Raw genomic sequence first — 21,914 nt, forward strand, 5'->3', positions numbered from 1 at the left:
TTACGACGATGATTTTGAGTATAACCACGATACGAAGATCACAAAGATAAAAGCGACAATCGTACGACGATGACGACGATCCAGGAGGTGCAGGCTAGTCATGTCATCCGGCCCGTTGCTTTCAAGTTGGCCTATGCATGGTGTATACAAAACAAATGAGCTAATATCTAAAAGTTATAAACTTGAGGAATGTTAAAATGGCTCCATCTTAAAGGGTAGTTCATTACCTTTTCATTGCAACCTTATTTGCATCTCTTTAGTCACGGATGAGCAAGCACCATTGACATTTGCTGTGGACAGTGCGCTAAAAGGAGTATGTTAGTAAATCATTTTTTATTTCATCAAAAATGTACACAAAACCCAGGACACGGTTTTAGAGTCTAAAACACATGCAGGGTACACACACAACGAGAAAGACAAATATAAACCATACATGTACTAAACAAAAATTACTAAAAAAATCATAAGTTCGGTAAAATGTCACAGATAAATTTTGGATAAAAGGTACAATTCATAAAATTTTCGTGAGCAAAATGTCGACAGGTCAGTAAGGAAAATCCTAAAATGGTAAAATGCAGTAAGAATTGTTTTGACTTTGAATAAAAATGGTTTCGAGAATAGAGTACCTTAAAAAGGATTACAAATAAGGGCAATTTTCCCAGACACCGTTGTATCGTGCATTCCAGATAGTATATCTGGAAAGGAGGGAAATCCGGCTAAGCTGTTCCTTTAAGTTTTGACTTTGCCTTTTACTGGCCTGAAAAACAGACTGTCACCGCTTTTCATTGTCTGGTGAGATCAACCCACGACTACCTACTTCAATACAATAAAGCTGGGTATTGTAGCCTTCCTTAATAAGGTCATCAATTAGATGATTGCATTTCATTTCCTTATACTCCCGTCACACCGGAGGTGCGGTGCCACTGCGGTGCTTGTACGGCATAAACCGCAGTGGCACCGCCATGGTTCCGCAGTGGTTCCGTCATTGATCGCCGTAGCACCGCGGAAAACTGTCAAAACCGCGGACCTTCGCGGTGGCACGGCGTAAACTTTGAACATGTTCAAAACTTCCGCAGTGCCACCGCGGGTTAGGCCAATCCGCAGTGGGATCGCCGCGGCACCGCCATGACCGCCGTGGCACCGTACAAGGACCGCAGTAGGACCTCTATCACCGCCGTGCCTCCGCAGTACAACCGCCGTGCAATCGCGAAGGTCCGCGGTTTTGACACTTTTCCGCGGTGCTACGGCGATCAATGACGGAACCACTGCGGAACCACGGCGATCATGGCGGTGCCACTGCGGTTTATGCCGTACAAGCACCGCAGTGGCACTGCACCTCCGGTGTGACGGGGGTATTGACGGGTAGGGGAAAACTATGAAAAACTACTGCTGGTGTCACTACGGAGATGGCGGTTTTGACCAGAAACCGTAGTGGCACCGCGCCTCCGGTGTGACGGGGGTATTACGCTCAGATGTTTTTGCATAAAATGGTACATAATAATGTTGTGCATGAATGATTGATCATTCAAGACATCTGTTCGTCATCACAAGGCCACACATCTACTTGTTCTTAGTTTGTCTGATACAGTGGCGTATTCAGCTGTCAAAAGAAATGCGCAGTCGCTGTGGATCATGTATTGAATGTAGGAGTGAAACATGCTGAAATTGTTTGAGCATACAATGGAATATAATGTTTGATGATTTAATCACTCATTTCAAAGATTTGTTTGTTTACTCATTGAAACAATAACTACCGTATGCAAAAAAATTAACCCAAAACATAACCTGGGCGTCGGCCCAACTTGGCATGGTTTTGGCTATGCCCGTTGCAAGCGACGTTTGAAAGATTTTTGAAATTGAATTGCTAGTTTGTGACGGAAAAAAAATGTTTGGAATGATTCATTATGGACAACAAGATGAACCATGTTGAGAAACAACATCTCCAACAAAGTCCTTTTAATGTATATGCAACAGCAACAGCGCATTCTTTGGACAGCTTATGTCAACACATTTTCAACAAACGTGGAAAAAAGAGGGGTTTTTGGCGTTTGTTTTGAAATCAATGGTGCTCGGTTATCCAAGAATAAAGAGATGCAACTAAGGTATCAACGAAAGGCCAATGAACTACCCATTCTTGGGGAGCAGTTTTGATATTTCTCAAATTCATAATTTGTCACCGTTTTCACGAAGAGCCACATATGTCGATTTTGAAGAAAAAGTGTTTTCGAGATAATCGCAAAAGAAGTTTCTCAAATTTTAAAACTGCAAAAAGTACCACTTTGCAACAACTTTGTGAAGCAAGGAAACCATCACACTATTCTATATGAGCTGAATTTTTACATGAATCCAGTAATAAGACTTAATTCAGCAGTTAATTAGTGAAAATTAATTAGTAAAGATATGTGGCTCTTTGTGAAAACGCAAATTCAGGTTTCCGACATCCGGTACGTTAGTGTGACGTCACCTCCAGCACTTTCTGCACGATTGGGGCGTTTTCGAATCCTGTTCTTGACAACACGCGTGTAACACGAGAACGTGTTCTCGAGCTGGTTGTTACGAACGCGCGGGTGCGTGTCGCATCGCGGCAATGCAAAATGGCCGACAATCGTCTGAATTTGTACTAAGGCCGTGTCCGAAACGGGCTTCCAGAGCTACGGCTACGTCTATTGTCAGCGCGTCTCCGCGTATTTTCAATGGGCACAGACCTAGACCTAGCTCTAGGCAGTTGATTCGGATGCAGCCTTAGGCCTATTCCAAATGAACGAGGACGACTGTTGCAAAACCGGACATGAGGGGATGAAATTGCAGACCTGCACTATAATGGTATTCTTATTCCAATCATTAGGGTATTAGCCCCCCCCCCCCCAAAAAAAAACCCACAAAACAACAGCAAATCTGCACAGTCCGCCATTTTGTTCAAGCTGCACCTCGCCGAACCCTCCATCAACCGGGGAGTGAAAAAATCGATCCGCGAACGCCCTCTCGGGTCTGTTCGTCACGTTCGAGACTGCTGTTCTCGTGTCGGGTTAACCCGAGTGTTGTCAAGAACTGGGATTCGAAAACGCCCTTGGAACCGGAAGTTAACGCAGCTCGAGCGTTTGCAGCCAATGGGCGCTAGTAATCAGTGGTGTGCGCGCGTGTATGACGTTTTTACTAACGAACCGGATATAGACCGCTTGCAGACGCGATCGATAATTGACGCGCGAAGGTGCACGACGCCATGTTATGGGACAAAATGTGCATGGATAGATATACGCCTGTCCCACAACATGGCGTCGCGCGCCTTCGCGCGTCGATTATCGAACGCATCTGCAAGCGGTCTATTGGCCCTTTCTGTTCAATGTGTATTTCAATAGGCGCGCGTGAGTTCGCGCGCGCAGCTGAAAATGTAACAAAGATTATGTGGCTCTTCGTGAAAACGCAAATCTCATTTGACCTACTCTTACGTAATCTCCGTGCAATGGGTTTTGTACGCGTTCAAAAGGTCAAATGTATGTGGCTCTTCGTGAAAACACAAAATTCATTTATCGAGATTTTGGCCCCTTGCAACATTAATGTAACTTGGAAATTAATGATGTTTTGCTTACAAAAACATGTCAAAATGGTTAAGTACATTGTTTTAAAGCAAAATATTGAAAAAAATCAAAATCGAAAAAAAATGGAAATTTTTGACATATGTGGCTCTTCGTGAAAACGGTGACGAATTTTACGTATTCAGCCCATTTTTTTTTTATACACCCTGTATATAGATATATAAGTTTTCACCAAAAACTGGTTACGCACAGGCTAATCTTGTAAAGTATAAGTTCCACATTGGATATTAGACAGTCAGCTTCGTAGGCTTTTATTTTTGGTATTAGATATTAGAAATTCACAAACGATTGTACAGCGAATGTGTCGGTGTGTGTATGTGTTTTTTTTTCAATATTAGAGATGTATACAGCGAATGAATGGGCTTTATATTTGGAACTGCCTATCGGACATTCACTAACGTTCTTACAGCGAATGTATGGTTGTTTTTGGGTGTTTTTTTTTTTAAATCTATACGAGTCCCCACATTTATTTTAAGTGGGAAACCGAGCTATAAATGCTGTAGAAACGTCGTCACCGTTTTGACGAAGCGACGAATCCCTCCAAACCGAAATTGTAGGAATTTGAGATTTTTGAATATTCTAACATTTTATAACATCCTCTACATCATCACCAAATTTTGAGACATAACTTAAATCGTTTGTTAATTGCGCTAATTACACAAAGTATGATGAAAGTGCAAAACACTAAGTTGTTTGTTTTGACGAAGTGACGAATATCTATTCGTCACTTTAATAGTCTCATTGATTTACACGTGTGCTATATTTAGATTGATGTGGCTTCCATGATTTGCGTTTTGACGAAGTGACGAATTTGCTTACGAAAATGTATAAATTTTTATATTCGCGCGCACTGTGTGACGAAGTAGATTTTCCGTTTTGACGAAGTGACGAATAACTTTAATAAATAATGTCTTACTAATTAAACATGATTTTATGGACAAAGGAAATTGATTGTGGCTATTTAGCAACTGGGCTATCGACTCAGTTATATAGTTTCCGATTTTGGGGAGAATTATACACGAAATACGATTTGAAAAATCGACCAACTTCAAACGCGATTTTCACAAAACTCAGTTTTGCAACTGTACGTCAAAACGGTGACGACGTATTCAAATATCGAATATTTCATAACGTTTACGTTACTTATTGTTTAATTTTCCTTGATAGAACTCTAATTGTCGGAAATTCAGGAATCCACTTCCATTGGCGGAGTGCAAGGTTGCATATGAACCGGTGTGCAGTGAAAATCAAGTCATATACAGGTCTCTCTGCAACTTCTGCTGGGCTTTGCAAAGGGGTCACATGGCGCCAGAAACTACGTATAAACACGGCGTGTGTTATGGCCAGTAAAGAAATCGTAATATTTTTGCAACGACTGATTATGTTATTATCATCTCCAATGTTGGCACAAAACCACACGATCAAGACATGTGCTGCATTTCTCTAGATGCACATCAAACAGTCGTTAAGATGAGTGTTTTTTTTTTTTTTTTGGTCTCTTTAATAATCGATGTGATTTAAATGAAGGGAGATGGTACCTTATGAGGACTAATAAACGTTTGCACTCACAAACAATTGAACTTTAATGACAAGTAACCCTAAACCTAACCTTATCCTACATTTTCTTTGTAAATTTGGGTTTCCCATCAAGAGAAATCGATGACGCTTTGCCCACAAATAGGAGTTGAAACATTGGGGAGACAAAAACCTACCTTGGGAAAGATTCCCATACCTGGCCATCACTTACTTTTCCCTGCAGTGACCCATCTAATCAGCCATCAGAAAGTGATAATATGTTCTAAAAAGTCAAGTTTAGCATGGAAAATATTGAAGCATGTACTGAGAAAACACTTAGAAATGTTCAGACCAGTCTCATAGGGTTTGTGACAAGTGATGTCCAGGTGTGGAAATCTTTCTCTACTTTGTCTCTTTACTATATTTGTTGATAACGTGTCTTCCGAATGGAAGCCTACATTCACGGGAATTATTATAATTGATCGGCCATTAAGCCTATTGGCCGCCACTACATTTAAATGAACTGTAAGCCGAAACCACGAATAACAGTCCGGTCGGGCCTCAGATGACGCTTTTATTATAGAGTAAAACTAGTTTATCAATTTCTTTCCACCAAAACACGTTTACAAACTGAACTCAATTTTCATATATCAATACAATAACCGCCAATAAATTGATATTTAACTATATCATAATTAAACGCGATTGCATTCTTTAGTGGTTCGATGTCCAATTTGTAAGTAAATAGTGCAAATTAAAATGCCCTTTTTTAGAGGGGGGGGGGCTCGAATATGGTATCATGCGTTATTTGCAGTTAGAAGGAGGTAATTCGGGTTTATAATGGTGCTTTTCAAACATGCAGACCGGACGAGGTTTAACATTAACGGAAACGTTCTATAACGGACGCTGTATCGCGTCTCTTTAATTTGTTACATTAAAGGGTCCATGAAGTGAAAAGATTTTAGGAACTTATTTTGTGCTACTTTCTAATCCTCTTAAGTGGATGAAAACTAATTGAATTCTGTTTTTGATTAATTTTACTGAAAAGTGCACTTCTTTAAACATTTCAATTAGTTCATGCTTTTCCGGACAACGGAGGGCGCAGTTGCTGTGATGTCATTTCAGTAAGACACTGTGGATATTTTATGTTTTCTATTGAAATTGTGAACCCAAACATTTGCTCATTGAAAACATTGCTGAGAAAAGTTTGCTCATTGGCTTACTGCTATGAACTGACACAACAACGAATCACCAAAGAAAAGAAAGTTTACGAAGCAGCGAAATATCGAACATTCTGGCAACTTTCTGTGCACAAACCAATTGCAAAGTATGACATCAAGCTTTTGCTTATGAATATGGAAATTGGCATTGGCATAAAAAGGCACCAAAATACCCTTGAAAAACGGCAGAACAAAAATTGAAAATAAGGTTATTGGGACATAAAGATGAATTTTCAAGAATTGCATTAATAAACCACATTTCATGGGCCCTTTAAACATGGAAATTATACGTATATAGGAATTTGTGCTGCTTAGATTTATCAGGGCCCAATTTCTTGGCGCTGCGCTTACGGCCACAAATTTTGTGCTAACCGCGCTAGCAGAAAAATTATGTGCTAAACCGTAAGCGCAGACTCCTTAGTTACGGGATATACGCATGCGCAGAAGAAACAAAATCCTTCTAACGCGTGAAATACGCTTACCGTAAGCACGGAATTTTCTGCTATAGTAAGCAGGGATTTTTCGGTAACGGTAAGCAGGGCCATGAAATTGGGCAGGTGTCCAAAATGACAGATTATCATGGCGATATAAAAAGTTTTTCATATTAGCAAAGATAGAACCTTAACGTTCTGGATGTCAGGAAGGCAAACTTTATTCCTTTCATTTTATCACCTTGTGTGCTTTAAGCCTTCACGTGTTCTGGTAACTCCAACAATTATATCTGTGTTAGCATTGATAATGTTTGAATCATGTACCACCCTTGGAGTGCATTTCTGTATATTCACAAATAAATCAGTAAATTAAATAAAGGTTAACGAATGATAACGACACACTCCTCCTGTAGATTCGCCATGTTTTTTTTGTTTTTGTTTTGTTTTTAAAGAAAGCTTCTATACGTGAGTGAATTCCCTATTTTTCAAAACAAATACAATAAACCTAAAGAAAGAAGCTTTTATTTTGTTGTCAAACTAACACAATAAAAGACATGAAAACGAATAAGACTCCTGCAAACTGTTTTTTTTTTTACCTAATATTTGTCTGATGTCTCTGATAACCCTACCAGGGGAAAACAGCAAACTTTCAGGTTCATTAAATGATGCAACTATTAGTCAAAAGGCCAAAAATTCGTTCGCCGAGCTAATGAATATGTGATATACATTCAAAATAGTCTACATTAGAGAGTTCTGAGAGCCATGGAATTGGGGGATGGAAGACATATGGCTCTGCACCTCTGGCCTAGATTTGGGGCATCCAATTCTGAACATTTGGAATGCATTGGGTCCGAAAGTAGCATTATTCCGCAATGTTTATAAAGGTATTCTTTTCATGGCTGCTTTAGGAGTTTGGGAAATATCATTCATTTTAGGGGTGTTCTTCTTTGGTTAAAAAAAATCCTAAAAGTCATTGGTCAACCCACCAAAAATTGAAAAAGAAAATGAAAGACGGCATGTTCAACATCTTTCTTTTTCTGTGCAGGCTGAACACCTGTGGAAGTTATGAAAATGTTTTTTTTTTTTTTAAATGTGTGTAAGTATGGGCATTTATCATTGGTGTCTATGGGAATTTAATTACTAGGCTGCACCCTATATAAACCTTCAAAATAGACGCGGCCACGCTTGCTGCGACAGTAGTTTTTGAGTGGGTCGGACCTCGGGGGGGGCACTAGCATTTCAAATTGATTTACGTTCAAAAAGCGACTGATTTGATTCAATCATAATTCATAATTCTCATTCAAAATGAGAATCACTTTAGAAGGCTAGTTATATTACTAAATCAGACGAAGCGTTCAGTAATAATATTCTACTTCAATTTTTTTCCGTATTTTATTGGTTTTTTTCCCTTCAATATCTTTATGAAGCATATTAACATTGCCTACAGTGTAGCCACAAACCTTTCGTTAGCTCAGAGCAGAATTTTATTATGCCCATGCAAAGAAAAAAAAACATAAAAACGTTTATTTTTGGATAAGCATAATTATTTTGTATAAACTCCAAGGACGGCTCTGAAGAACTTCATATTGTAGTCTATCGATATTAATTCTATTTTTTGAGTAGTCACACGTGCAGCACCATAAAATTCGCTTCAAAACTGAGATCATGTCTTCCATGGAGGCCAACATTAAAATTCGCTTCAAAAATGAGATCATGTCTTCCATAGAGGCCAACATTTGTCCACCATTATTTGCCTTGGTGCTCTCGATCATTTGCCTTGAAGCAATTTCCCATTCCTTGGTGCTCTTTGGTAAAAAAAAACTGAGGAGGTACGGCAATAGAGGGCGCTGTTGGAGCTACCGCAGAACATTTTTGGGGAAAAAAAGATTGACGCGCATGATTAAAATTGACGCGCGCGCTGACCAGAGACCGACTTATTTTTTTTTTTGGCCTTAGAGACACACTCTTGGAAAAAATGGTCCGGTTAACTCATTCCTTATGAAGGGACTTGCGGTTTGGCCGAAGTCAATTTAGCGTGATCGGCTGACTGATAAGGTTTACGCACCAAACCCGAGCCAACGAGGTTTTTGTATAGAAAGCTGCCGAACCACATTTTGCGAGAGTGTGTCCGTAATGGGGTTGAAGCCTGCCGGTAATGCTGAGCCTGCATACTGCCAAAGTTACCAATGGCATCCCTACATTTTCTTGTGCAAATAGGACCCATTTGTGGACCCTAATTTTTATCAAATCTGCTTTTAGATAATAGCCCAAAAGCTAGGGAGATGATCCTCGGCTATACTAGCACGATTCCACCGATTTTTAAACTAGACGGTCTCGTTTTTGTACAAAAAATTGTGGGGCACTTTTTATGCAAATTAACGACTCGCGTAGAAATTTTTGAAACCCTAATCAAAATTATTGCGCCCGCTGTCGGTTTTTAATATTGCGCCACTTCTGATATATCTTCTGTCTAGCGCTCCCCCCCCCCAGCCACCCCCAGCGACCCCCCCCCCCCCCCCCCCCCCCCCCACCACCACCACCACCACCACCACATCGAAAAATAATAGTAATTAAATACTGTTAAAAAATTTGCTCGTTCATTTAGACATTCATGAAGCATATCCAGACTGATTGGATGTTTCCAAAGTGTCTTTCCCATTTGCAAAAGTTCTTTTTAAAAGCCCATGGGGGCATGCAAATTGTGATTTGGCCGGCGTATGCAAATTCGGGTCTTTTGATGGACAATCTTAAAGGGAATATACAACATTTGCAAACATCGAATAATAAAACTACCAAGTTTTTACGAAATACCTTACTAGGATGTCGGTAAATGACAGTCTAAAGCATCCTGTAAAATTATGGCACCTGGTGTGAAGTCATTTTCAAGAAAATGGCATTTTTGTATACATTTCCAACGGTGGTCGGCTGTCTACCGTTGGAAAAACCTAACTATTTTTCAACTACTGCTCCGACTTTACTCTTTTTCAGTCCAAATTTTGTTTGCTATTGGTTACATGTTCATGAACGGGTGCAGGCCAGCTAGACTGGTTCCCTTACCTTACAATTTCCGGCATCTATACACTGATCCATTTTATCTTTAGTGGAGTCAAGGAACCAGACTACTTAAACATTTTTGTTTTTCTTGGTTTTTCCAGCATTTTCGAACACAAAACTTCAAACATGTCTGTGTAACAATATTTGATATATTATACTAACCCCTCAAATAGTTCATTTCTGAAAATTACAGCTCACGCCAATGATGTACATTCCCTTTAAAAGGTAGAACCTAGAAGACTAGGAGATTTTTTTTATTTCCGTTTAAGAGTAAAGATTTCCCTTACAAAAACACCTAATTATTTTATATTCTCTGACGTGCCTTTATGTGCGCACCCCGCCCCCATCACCAATAAATAATAAAACGTCATTTCAGCTGGGTTTTGTTACTTGACCTTCCCCCGCCAACAACTAAAACAAAAATAGGCAAAATACTGACAACCTTCCAAGGATATCAAGACTATGTCTCACATCTTTCAAGTTTTATTTATTTTGTTAAATTCCTTAGTCTTATTGACATACAAATATTTAAACCAATTCATACAAACAAATACAAAAGATTCCAAATGAGGAAAAAAGTTGGGCAGAAGGCCAATAAATTTGAGAAATTAATAATCACTTTATAATATAATAGATGATTATTACATAAGCAACGACTACATGACTGTACACGGTGAAGCCAGGTTTTTGTATTTCGCCATTTTGTGAATAAGATTTTAAAAAGGGAAGATAAAACTTGGGAATGCCTCCCCCCCTCCAAAAGAAATTCCTAGATTATTTTGAAACATTTCAGGACTATGTTTTGTCTAATTAAGCTATTATGTGAAAAAAAATATTTGATGCGAGGCAAGTTCAACACTCGATATACATTGCGTTTATCCTTTTGTGAGGTTTGTTAATTATTAATGAGGAAGTGAAAAGACGTGCAAAACCACCAAGAAAAACAATTGTGCATACGAAGTAAAAAATAAAACGAGTAAAAAAAGTGCAATGAAATTAATCACAAAAGGACAAACACAAATGTAATTTGAGTGTCACTTGTACCTGTTGCAATGCATTTTGATGGATAGAAGTTCCAGAACAGTTTATTCTTTAAATTTTCCCAAAAATTTAACGTTCTTGTGTTGCTAATAAATATACAATGGAAAGAAAGTCACGTTTTAGTTAAACCGAAGTCTTGTTAAAATCGTTAAATTAAATAAAGTTTGTTTCATTTCTTCAGTTTTTAAACAATAAATTAATCCTTTTTGAAATCTTTCAAAACTCTTATGACTTAAATTGGTTTTCTTAAAAATGCACTTTCAATATCAAATAAAATTTATAGAGCAAAATTCTCCATTGTCAACTGAACAAAAAGCAGATAGAAAGCCTTAGGCGAGACCTCGGTTATAATTTACCGAGAAGATCCAATTGAATGCATTAAAGGTAAGGAGTATGAAATTATTAACTTATTGATGCAATAATTTTGGATGACCCAGGACAGATCAAAGGAACATCCCTTCTCCCAGACATGGCACTGCTAAAAAAGCCAGTGACAAATTATTACCCTTACAATAATTTTTCAGCAAGTTTCCATTATTGTCCATTGTTAACTGTCTGTTGCAGTATCCGGTAAATAATTTAATGAAATCAAAATTACTTTTCATTTTATTTTATTGTTGTTGCCTTAGTGTATAACATTAATGACGTTGCATTATGCAGTCTGATTTATCATTTCATATTGTGCAAGCTAGTTTTTTAACTCAAGTTTCCGATGAGGGCATCCTTGTCCAGTAGAGCAGCTTCGTCATTGTCCAGTCTCGTCCAAGCTTGGTGGTCCTCATGTCCTAAACATGACAAAATAAGCAAGCAAATTTAAAATATATATAAATATATTAGGAAATCAAGCACTGTGGATTTTGTAGGAGGGACAAACTACAATCAGAGGAATACGAATTATAATCCTCATACCCTGGTCTTTTTTCGTTTTCAAAGTAAACTCACCTCAAGAATCAGTAATGGCCAGGCCAGCAGGCGGTGTCAGTCCATCGTCGGTCCTCCCAGCTTACGATGGCTTGAGGCAGGCTCATCTTCATCTCAGTAAGACAATTCCATCATCAGTCAGTGGTCCTCATTTCTCTACAAGGATTCAAATGACGAAACAAAATTATCTGAAATAGTATTAAGAAATATGTGCAAGGAGAAAGAAAACTTCGATTTTTACCCCACAAAGCAACACAACGCTATACCAGCACTCGTTGTGGAAGAACACAGAGAAGCGCCAATCACCAATTTTGAGTTCTGTGACTAAGAGGAAGCCTACATGTAAACTAACTTCAAGAATCAGTAATGGGAAGCCCAGCAAGCGTGTCATCCGTTCATCTGTCGGTCCTCCTTCCTGCTTCCGGTTCCTCGAGTTTCCGTGTGATGAGGCTGTGGAGCCTTGGAGGGTTGATTTTCGTCCAGACAAAGCAGCCTAGCTCATCCAGTTGGTCTCAACTTTTAGATCATCAGTTTCTTTGATGAAAGCTGCAACTCTTTCCTAAGTGGACAGGGGTACGAAAACACTGGGCCTAGCCCATTTGTTACTAAAGTGAAACATTGTAAATGTAGCCAATAATTATGTCTAAGCCTACCTATAACCAGGTCATGGGTAGGACCCAATGGAAACCAAACGATTCTACCCATGTTTCCATTATTTCCTTTTTAAAACAGACACGATTACTTTGTCATAATGTGCCGACGCTGATAATGGCAGGTTGCTTTGGAAACTGCATATAACTCGTCACACGCGTTTAGTCAAATATTTCTGGTAGGTGTCGCAGTAAAGGTAAAAACAACACTGATTTCAGTTATTTTCGGCGTAAATTTCATCATTTTCTCAGCCACTTGTTGGAAGCGGAGAAGCATTTCTGTGAGGGTGAGAAGAAAATCCGCTCTTGATATGATTTTCACTGCAATGTTTTTACACACATTTGATTTTTTTCTTCAATTTTCGTCATATTCGTTGTCAAATATTTCAGGTATAGGTATCTCAGGAAAGTTAACAAGTAACAGTGATTTAAGCTATTATTTCTTCCAATTATAGCGGTAACTTTGGCGTAAGAATTCGTATTTTTGTCGTTTTTATGTTTTATAATAATGCAAAATAATATGCAGTCTGATTTTGGATCCAATATTCCGCAAATTGGAAAGTGTCTGATGAGGGCACCCTTGTCCAGATAGAGCAGCTTCGTAATTTTCCAGTCTCATCCAAGCTTGGCGGTCCTCATCTTCTAAAAAATGACAAAAATAGTAAACTAGCAAAATTTAGAATTAATATTTAAAGAGGAAACCAAGCATCGTAAGAGGTGACATAGTATTAAAGGAATAACAAATTTAAGTGTAGGCCTACATTTGCATGGTCTCATTTCAAGTAAACATACCTCAAGAATCGGTGATGGCCAACCAAGCAGGCAGAGTCAGTCAACCGTCGGTTCTCCCAGCTTATGGCAGCTCGAGGCAGGCTCATCCATCATAGGGCAATTCCCTCACCAGTCAGTGGTCCTCATGTCTGTAAAAAGATTCAAATGACGAAAGAAAATATCCGAATTATTATTAAGAAATATCTTAAAGGTAGAGCAAGAGGAGGGGGGCAGAAATGTTCGAATTAACACCACAAAGCAGTGCCCCACTACCAGCACTCTTTATTTTGTAGAAGAACATAGAAGAGCGCCAGATCACCCATTTTGATTACTTGTTTCTGCTCATTCTTTAGGTACATGTTGCTTAAAACTAACCTCAAGAATTAGTAATAGGAAGCCCAGCAAGCAGGTCATCCGTTCATCTGTCGGTCCTCCTCCCTGCTTCCGGTTCCTCGGGTTTCTGTTTGATGAGGCTGTCGGAGCCCTGACGATGTCTTGAGGCAGGCTCATCCTCATATCAGTAAAGCAATTCCCTCATCAGTCAATGGTCCTCACTTTGCTGAAAGGATTCAAATAACGAAAGGAAACATTTGAATTATTGAGCTGTATTCGTGCCAGGGCTCGAAAGGGGAAAGAAAACATTGAATTAACCCCACAAAGCGAAGCCCTGCTACCAGAACTCGTTTGTGGACGAACATAATAACAGAGTCAGATCGCCCATTTAAATTAGTTCTGTGACTTGATTGTTCCTGTTAAGAGGAGGCCTACATGTAAACTAACCTATTAATCAGGAATGGGAAGCCCAGCAAGCAGGTCATCCGTTCATCTGTCGGTCCTCCTCCCTGCTTCCGGTTCCTCATGTTTCTGTTTGATGAGGCTGTTGGAGCCCTGACGATGTCTTGAGGCAGGCTCATCAATCCCAGTAGAGCAATTCCCTCATCAGTCAGTGGTCCTCATTTTTCTGAAAGGATTCAAATGACGAAAGAAAACATTTGATTTATTGAGCTGTAATCGTGCCAGGGCTAGAAAGGGGAAAGACAACATTGAATAACCCCAGAAAGCAAAGCCCCGCTACCAGAACTCGTTGTTTGTAGACGAACATAGAAGAGCGCCAGATTGCCCATTTTGATTTTAGTTCTTGATTGTTTCTGTTTAAGTAGGCTACATGTACACAAACCTGATAGTCGGTAATGGGAAGCCCAGCAAGCAGGTCATCCGTTCATCTGTTGGTCCTCCTCCCTGCTTCCAGTTCCTCGAGTTTCTGTGTGATAAGGCTGTTGGAGCCCTGACGATGTCTTGAGGCAGGCTCATCAATCTCAGTAAAGCAATTCCCTCATCAGTCAGTGGTCCTCATTTTTCTGAAATGATACGAAAGAAAACATTTGAATTATTAAGCTGTATTCATGCCAGGGCTAGAAAGGGGAAAGAAAACATTGAATTAACCCCACAAAGCAAAGCCCGCTACCAGAACTCGTGTGTGGAAGAACATTATAACAGAGTCAGATCGCCCATTTTGATGAGTTCTGTGACTTGATTGATCCTGCGAAGAGGAGGCCAACATGTAAACTAACCTCAAGAATCAGTAATGGGTAGCCCAGCAAGCAGGTCATCCGTTCATCTGTCGGTCCTCCTCCCTGCTTCCGGTTCCTGAGTTTCTGTGTGATGAGGCTGTTGGAGCCTTGGAGGGTTGATTTTCGTCCAGACAAAGCAGCCTAGCTCATCTATGCAGTCTCAACTTTTAGGTCATCAGTTTCTTTGATGAAAGCTGCAACTCTTTCCTTAGTGAACAGGGTTACGAAAACACTGGGCCTAGCCCATTTGTTACTGAAGTGAAACATTCCAAAGCATTATGTCTAAGCCTACCTGTAATAAGGCCACTTGTTACCAATTAGAAACTACACGATTCTACCCATGTTTCCACTATTTACTTTTAAAAACAGACATGATCTTTTTTGTCATAATGCACACGAACATGTGCCGACACCGATAACGGCAGGTTGCCAATAAGTTGTACCCTTTCACAATGTACCTTTTTTGGTGGGGGGCGGCAATTAGGTCTTTTTGAAGGCACTTTTCGACAATGCCAACAATTTTGATGTTTTTGAAATACCGCTGTATATAACTGAAATTCAGTCATTTTCTAAACAGATATTTTGTTCATTATGGTGTGATTTTTTTCTCGTAATTTCGTCAATTTCATTTTCTTTTGCTGCCGTCATTTTCCCACCGTTTGCCAATATTCGCTTTCCGACTTTTTGAGGCAATGTACCAATTGCACCAATTTGCATGTACATGTATTTACTTCTCTCGTTGCGGATGATTAATTTTTATGCCGTTATTTTCGTCATTTTGATTTGTTATTTCGATAACCCATTTTGTTTACTTTATGGCAAGAAAAATAATACTGATTTCGGGTATTTTTACTCTCACTAACGCCGTGATGTTTTCCTCGCGTTATTTTCATCATTTTCCTAGCGTGTAGGCCTACACGTAGAAAGCGGAGTGATTTTTTTTTCGGAAAAAAAAATTCGATTACGATGTGATTTTCGCTCCAATTTATTTTGGACCGATTTGTATTTTGTTTTCCGTTTTCGTCATACGCGTAGTCAAGTAAATATCCGGGTAGGTATTTTTTATTCCAATACTGCCTAACATTTTTAAGTTGATTTCGTATTTTCGTCAATTTGAGGTTTGCCTCTTCAAAACCGTAACATTTTTTGCCCGACGTATTGCAGTTCAGAAAAAATAACACTGATTTTAAGTATTATTCCTTTCAACTTCTGCTTCGATTTTGCTTAACGATTTGACATTTTCGTAGCCGCAACGATTAATTTGATTTAAAAATTTTTAATTTTGTCTATTGTCAGAGACAACAGACGGATACCATTAAAAAAAATCACACCACACAGAGAGTAATGCACACAAAGGGAAAAAAATCAAACATGCAACATGTACAATGCAACAAAATACAATCTACTTTCGAGTTTTTTCCCTCAAAAGTCATTCTCTCTGTAAGCATTTTTTTACTCACAGATAAGCTTAATAATGAACCGAGCTAAAAAGCTCTTCACAGATTAAAAATGTCTTTTATACAAATTTATGCAAAGTATAATTAACCAAAGTTATGACTTTTGATTTTACTACGATCATTAAAATATGGTCAACTGTCAACTGTGTCCTCACTGCTCACGGCAGACTAGCGAAGTATAGACAATGCGGCGCTTTTACAGACGCTGTTAATCCCCAGATTTTTTGACCTTTTTTGTGTTACTATAAGAGCGTATATGTCACCTTAACAGAGAGCTCATCGAGGAATAAGTGTTAATTATTAACCAACAGTTTTCTATGTATGGCTATTTAAGTAGTAACGTCCTTCCGTGTTTTTGTTCAATGGTTTAAGTTTTAATGTTCAAGTTCTTCTGAAGGAAGGGGCCTCTTGGAAATCGGCGCTACTAATATGCACCGAAGAGGGTGTCCCTTACAAGTGACACTGCACCAGGCATGGTCACTGTCAATTGCCGATGGCCTAGATATTATGAATCTTGTTTGCTCTTAAACATATTATACAATTATAAAGAAATTATATCGTCGTTGGTGGACAACGCACCAGGCATTGCCACTTTCTGTAGTTGTTTTACTAACTTTGTTTAATTATTGTTTTGAGTTGGGCAAAGTACCAGCCAATGTCCGTATAGCGGGCAGCATTCCAGCTAATCGATAAAACATCACAAAATGACTCTCAATCAATTACAAAATCGACTTAGAATTTGCGAGTGAAGTTTCTTAATAGCGAAAATAAAATAAAATACACCAGTACTTTCAAGTTTATAGTTTAGGGGGACAGTGTTACTCATTATATATATATATATATTTTTGTTTTTTAGAAAACCTCTTAACTCCCCATCGCACTGCCTGCAGGCTCCATGTGCGCATGCTCGCAGCGGGCTATGCTTGCTTCCTAATTTTCTTTAGCTTCGTTTTCCCTAACACTGTTCATTGCACTTTGCTAAAACAGTTCCCTAGATTTTATCACTTCGAAGTATGGTACACGAAATCGCGCGATTACGCAGGTACGCGGATATGCGGATATGCGGATACGTGGGTACGAAGACCAAGAGGAGATGAACACATTGTTCTTATTTAGGGCCTACTACTATACATATGACAATCACAACGTACGTACGTGATACATTTAATTTATCACATACGTACGTGATAATATAATGTTACGTACTAACGCAATATTAGTATTATTATTGCGTACATACCTGATAAATAAGTACATATTACGTACGTACATGTATTGCATATGTAAGTGATAATACGTGTATCCTTAAACGAGTATACGTTGTGTATACGTACTTAATAATTATCACGTGGGCCCTACGTACGTAATAATTATCACGTGGGCCCTACGTGATAATATTACCTACGTACGTGATAATATTCAAGTACGTGCGTGAGTTACGTACGTACGTGACAATAACACATACGTAATAGTATTATGAAAAAAAAAACTAAATAACTCCCATGTCCCTTCACGGTCTTCGTACCAAATCGTCTCCGGTCAAGCCAAAAAAAAACAAACCACGAGTTTGCCGAACATTACGTATGAATATGCCTTATTGTCGAACGGAAAAGCGATAGAACGCGGTGCGGAGGTTTCTAAACGCGTATGAGAATATTTCGCCGAATCTAAATGCCTATAACATTATCCTAACACTCCTACAGATCCAGCAGCTGCTTTGCTTTGCGGATGCTGCATAATGCACGCCTGCAGCGTCTGCACTCCTCCCAACTTAACATACAAAAAAACCTAATTAATTGTTTGCATCACTTGCACTAACGTTTTGCCCAGAATGTTGACTAGGTTTTATATTGTTTCAATTTATTTTTTAGTTTCTGAGACTGAGGTGGAAAGCGTCTTCTAACCTTCTCCAGAAAGGGAGTTACATAAGACCTGCAAGTCAATGTGACAATGAAGGAGACACTGTCACAGGTTTATCATTGAAAATACTGGTGTAAATTAGCGAGTTTACTAATTATTCAGGGACAACAATTTGAAGAAGAAAAAGCTTTCCACTGGAATGCTACCCTTCAACTGTTTCACGTGCGAACGCAATGTCACTGCACGTGTCTGACGAATTCTTTCGAAATTGTATTTTCTCCCCACGTGCGAACACAATGTCACTGCACGTGTCAAATTCCTATTGGCAATGCATTATTATTGAATAAAATAATAATTTTCGTTCAACCTTAATTCTGCTGTAATTTATCTTCTATGTAAACTTTTTTTAACATCCAATGAAATTTAAGGAGTTCTCTGTTTCAGGTGACAAAACTCTACTTTTACCAGAACTTACACACGTTATACACATGTACATTAATCAGAGACATGTAACGTACCTCTTTCTACTCTTGAAGACATTGCCCCTCTTGGTGTTGATCTTGTAGTAAATGGTAACGATGTCTTTGTTAATACAATATAAATTGGACACAATGCGCACGTTCAATTAGAATAAACAATTTCATACAGAGCCAAAATGATAATTTTGAACAGCGTAATGAGTTGCATGCAGTGAGCGTGAGGAGCACAACGACAGTAATGAAGGCTTAGCCCAGCACCGAAACAACAGCTTAAGATAAAGCCCGTGCACGCTAGGTCGCTGTACCATGGTGATCAGCGAGGCATGAATGTAACAATAGGGCTGGAGTCTGAGTGGAAATCTTCTAAACACGTTATTTGCATAATGTGCATTCAGCACAAGCCTGGGTTAGAAATGAGAATCGGATAGAATGATAATGACGTAATCCCGATGGGCGATTTCATTTTGGTCACGAGACTTACTTAGAGGGTACGTGGCACAGTTTTATACTGATCAACATGAGTTGAAAACAATTGCCTGTTTAAATAAATTTGTAAAGGACGAAAACAAAATGTACTGCACCCACTTTTGGGGGTTGAATTTTTGGACTGACCGGTTACAGTCGCATCACCGGGGCACTTGCTCAATAAAAGGCATCTTCCGTTGGTGTAGCAGCGTATCCAGCTGGGGTTTTTTTTTGGGGGGGGGGGGGGACACATCCGTGCTGAACTTGATGTCGACATGTTTTTTTCACCGGACACTTGGTCTCCGTAAAATCAAATGGGGGGGGGGCTGGGCTGGTACCCGGTTTTTAAAAAAATTGGAGCGCTCTTCGAAACCGGCCATTTTATTCTGGTTCTGTATCTGGTGGAATATACTGCATGCATAGTCTCATCAGTAGGGATGTAATATGCAGACGCCATGGTGACCGAGCAGATATTTACATGAAGTTGTAGCGTTTTCAAATTATCAATTCGTCTTAATTTTCAGTTAATTATCACACTTTAATTGTCAATGTTCCTTTTGAACTTTTTAATGATTAATTCTCTTGAATGCATTACTCATTGTTTTCCTTGTATACACATACACCCACACAGTGCCTATGCAATGTGTAGTCCCTATACTTTTATACAGAGCAAATGACCTTCACTGCCCACACACAAGTATTTGCTTCTTAGTACAACCAAGTTACATTTTTAAGGAACTGTATTACTCATTCCTAGTCATTTTTCTGAGACTTAAGGAAACCACGATATGACCATGGAGGAATAAGAACATTCCTCCATGATATGACTAAGTTTCCCCATTCTTAAGTATTTCTTATTCTCAAGACTTCCTGTTTCCACCAGTATGTAAGTGCTGCTCCACTAGCAGTAGGCCTATCTCATTCTGTTTCAATTCTGTTTCAATTCCAATTCTGTTCCATTTCTATTCTAGTCTATTTCAGTTCACCCAGTTCTCTTTGTCTCAGTTCACTGTAACCAGTTCAATCAATCAATGTGTATTAAAATATTGTTGTGGAATAAACAGTCACGGTAAACACAGTCCTCAACCAAATTGTGTATCGACCTATCCATTCCCCAACAAAGTGGGCCCCCTGATGATGTCATCTATGTTAAGAGACAGAAATTCTGACTTGAAAATTCCAATGCTTGGTGCTTGACGTATTTCCGGTTGAATTTATAATGTGCCCATTTTCAAGGCCCATTGTAGAGGTTTTAGGGCTCGGATTTTCATATTCCCCGCTCATATCAGAACTCTCAGGCTATACCATTTTGGGAAAACAAATTATCCGAAATTTTAGAGCCAGTTTTGTTTTTATCTCGAGGGGGCCGGCACATTTTATGCTCAAGGGGGGCACATTTATGTCCGCAGGAGGGGCACTTGGAAAAATCTAGGGGGTGGGGGTGGGGGTGGAGTGTTACCCCGGTTTCGCTGCACCTGGGCCCGAACTAGGGACAACTAAATCGTACTAAATAATTTATTTCACGACACTGTCGATGATCGCAATTTTTTTCTAGACATTGAAGATCTACAACATCTTTTTTTTCCGCGACATGAAATTCACGATATATGTATGGTGGTGTACGATAATGATCATCGGGAATGCAACGAAATAAACGGAGTTTTTTTCTAATAAAGGTATACGGTGTGTGGGTGGACTATGATTGACCTATCCAGTAAGCACCGCCCATGGTGTTCTGACCAATCACAGCCGTGACTTAATGTCCGACGTGCTCGCACAAAAGTCACGCGCGTATGATGCGCGCGGCAGGAAAATGCATTGTGGCATTGGATAGGAGCACATGTTAATTTGCCCAGTGCGCAGTGGGCGGGGTTTACTGGATCGGTCCATTAATCCGGTTCGTCATACACCATTAGGGACACACTCTTGGAAAAAAAGGACTGATTAACATGGTTGACTTATTCCTTATGATGGGACTTGCGTTTTGGCCGGTCAATTTAACGTGATCGGCTGACTGATAAGGTTTACGCACAAAACCCCGAGCCAACAAGGTTTTTGTATAGAAGCTGCCCAACCACATTTTGCGAGAGTGTGCCCGTAATGCAAGGATATCTTGAAAAAAAAAATAATAATAATGACAGTGCGGGAACACATTGCCCGATCGTAGCATAAAACCAAATGGAGCCAAATTATTCAAACGCCACTTTTGAAGGATTTCCGGTACAAATGCAAGAAACTATTGATCTTAAGAATTTGGGTTGGAAACACATTAGCACAGCTGTACCGATATTCGCGGAGTGCCCGGGACCTACTAGTCGCGCGTAGCAGCCGGTCTATTTCGCGGTCCGTTCATGGTGACTGCGGGCGTGCGGCATGTACCGCGTTCACCGTTTGTCAATCTCAACTTTAGGTCCTCAGTTTCACTAAAAAGTATTTTAAGAATTAGGGATGTATAATTTGAAAAAAAAACAAATAGTTATTTGTTTGTTCTTAAAATGTTATAGGAGGAGCTGAGGCTCAACTTTCAGAATCTAACCCGAAACTCAGATAACAAAGCTGATTTGAACGTGATTTACCCTCTTCTCTTGCGGAAGGGATTGTTTTATTTTCATGTGTGACCTTTTTATTATTGGTTATCATTACCATTTATTATAATAATTATTGTTATTGTATCAGACATCATTTCAAATGGCGTTTAAATAATTTGGCTCCATTGAGATTCACGACACGACCGGGCATGCAATGTGTTCCAGGGGGCAAGTCGGTCAGGGGGCGAGTAGGTCAGGGGGCGAGTCGGCTAAGGAGGCAAGTTGGCGGAGGGCGAGTCGGCTAGCAGGGGAGTTCGCCAGGGGCGAGTCGGTAAGGGGCAAGTCAGTCAGGGGGCGA

The 21,914-nt window shown here is 39.5% G+C and overlaps 1 long non-coding RNA gene across 4 annotated transcripts; it reads right to left on the reverse strand.

The window, feature by feature from the left end:
* Positions 1–10,260: 10,260 nt before the first annotated feature.
* Positions 10,261–18,969, reverse strand: LOC119729333. 4 transcript variants are annotated; one of them, XR_005271226.1, is made up of 5 exons: positions 13,572–13,648; positions 13,218–13,345; positions 12,128–13,067; positions 11,797–11,931; positions 10,261–11,639 (listed from the first exon to the last, which is right to left on the reverse strand). It is a non-coding gene; the product is annotated as an uncharacterized LOC119729333 (long non-coding RNA). The 4 variants fall into 4 exon arrangements; XR_005271231.1 differs by having other exon boundaries at positions 12,128–12,365; positions 13,572–13,631; XR_005271232.1 differs by lacking the exons at positions 13,218–13,345; positions 13,572–13,648 and adding an exon at positions 18,603–18,969 and having other exon boundaries at positions 12,128–12,365.
* Between the last annotated feature and the right edge of the window lie 2,945 nt (positions 18,970–21,914).

Source organism: Patiria miniata, unplaced genomic scaffold (genome assembly GCF_015706575.1).
Source record: "Patiria miniata isolate m_02_andy unplaced genomic scaffold, ASM1570657v1 HiC_scaffold_1, whole genome shotgun sequence".
In the NCBI taxonomy this organism is placed as follows: domain Eukaryota; kingdom Metazoa; phylum Echinodermata; class Asteroidea; order Valvatida; family Asterinidae; genus Patiria; species Patiria miniata.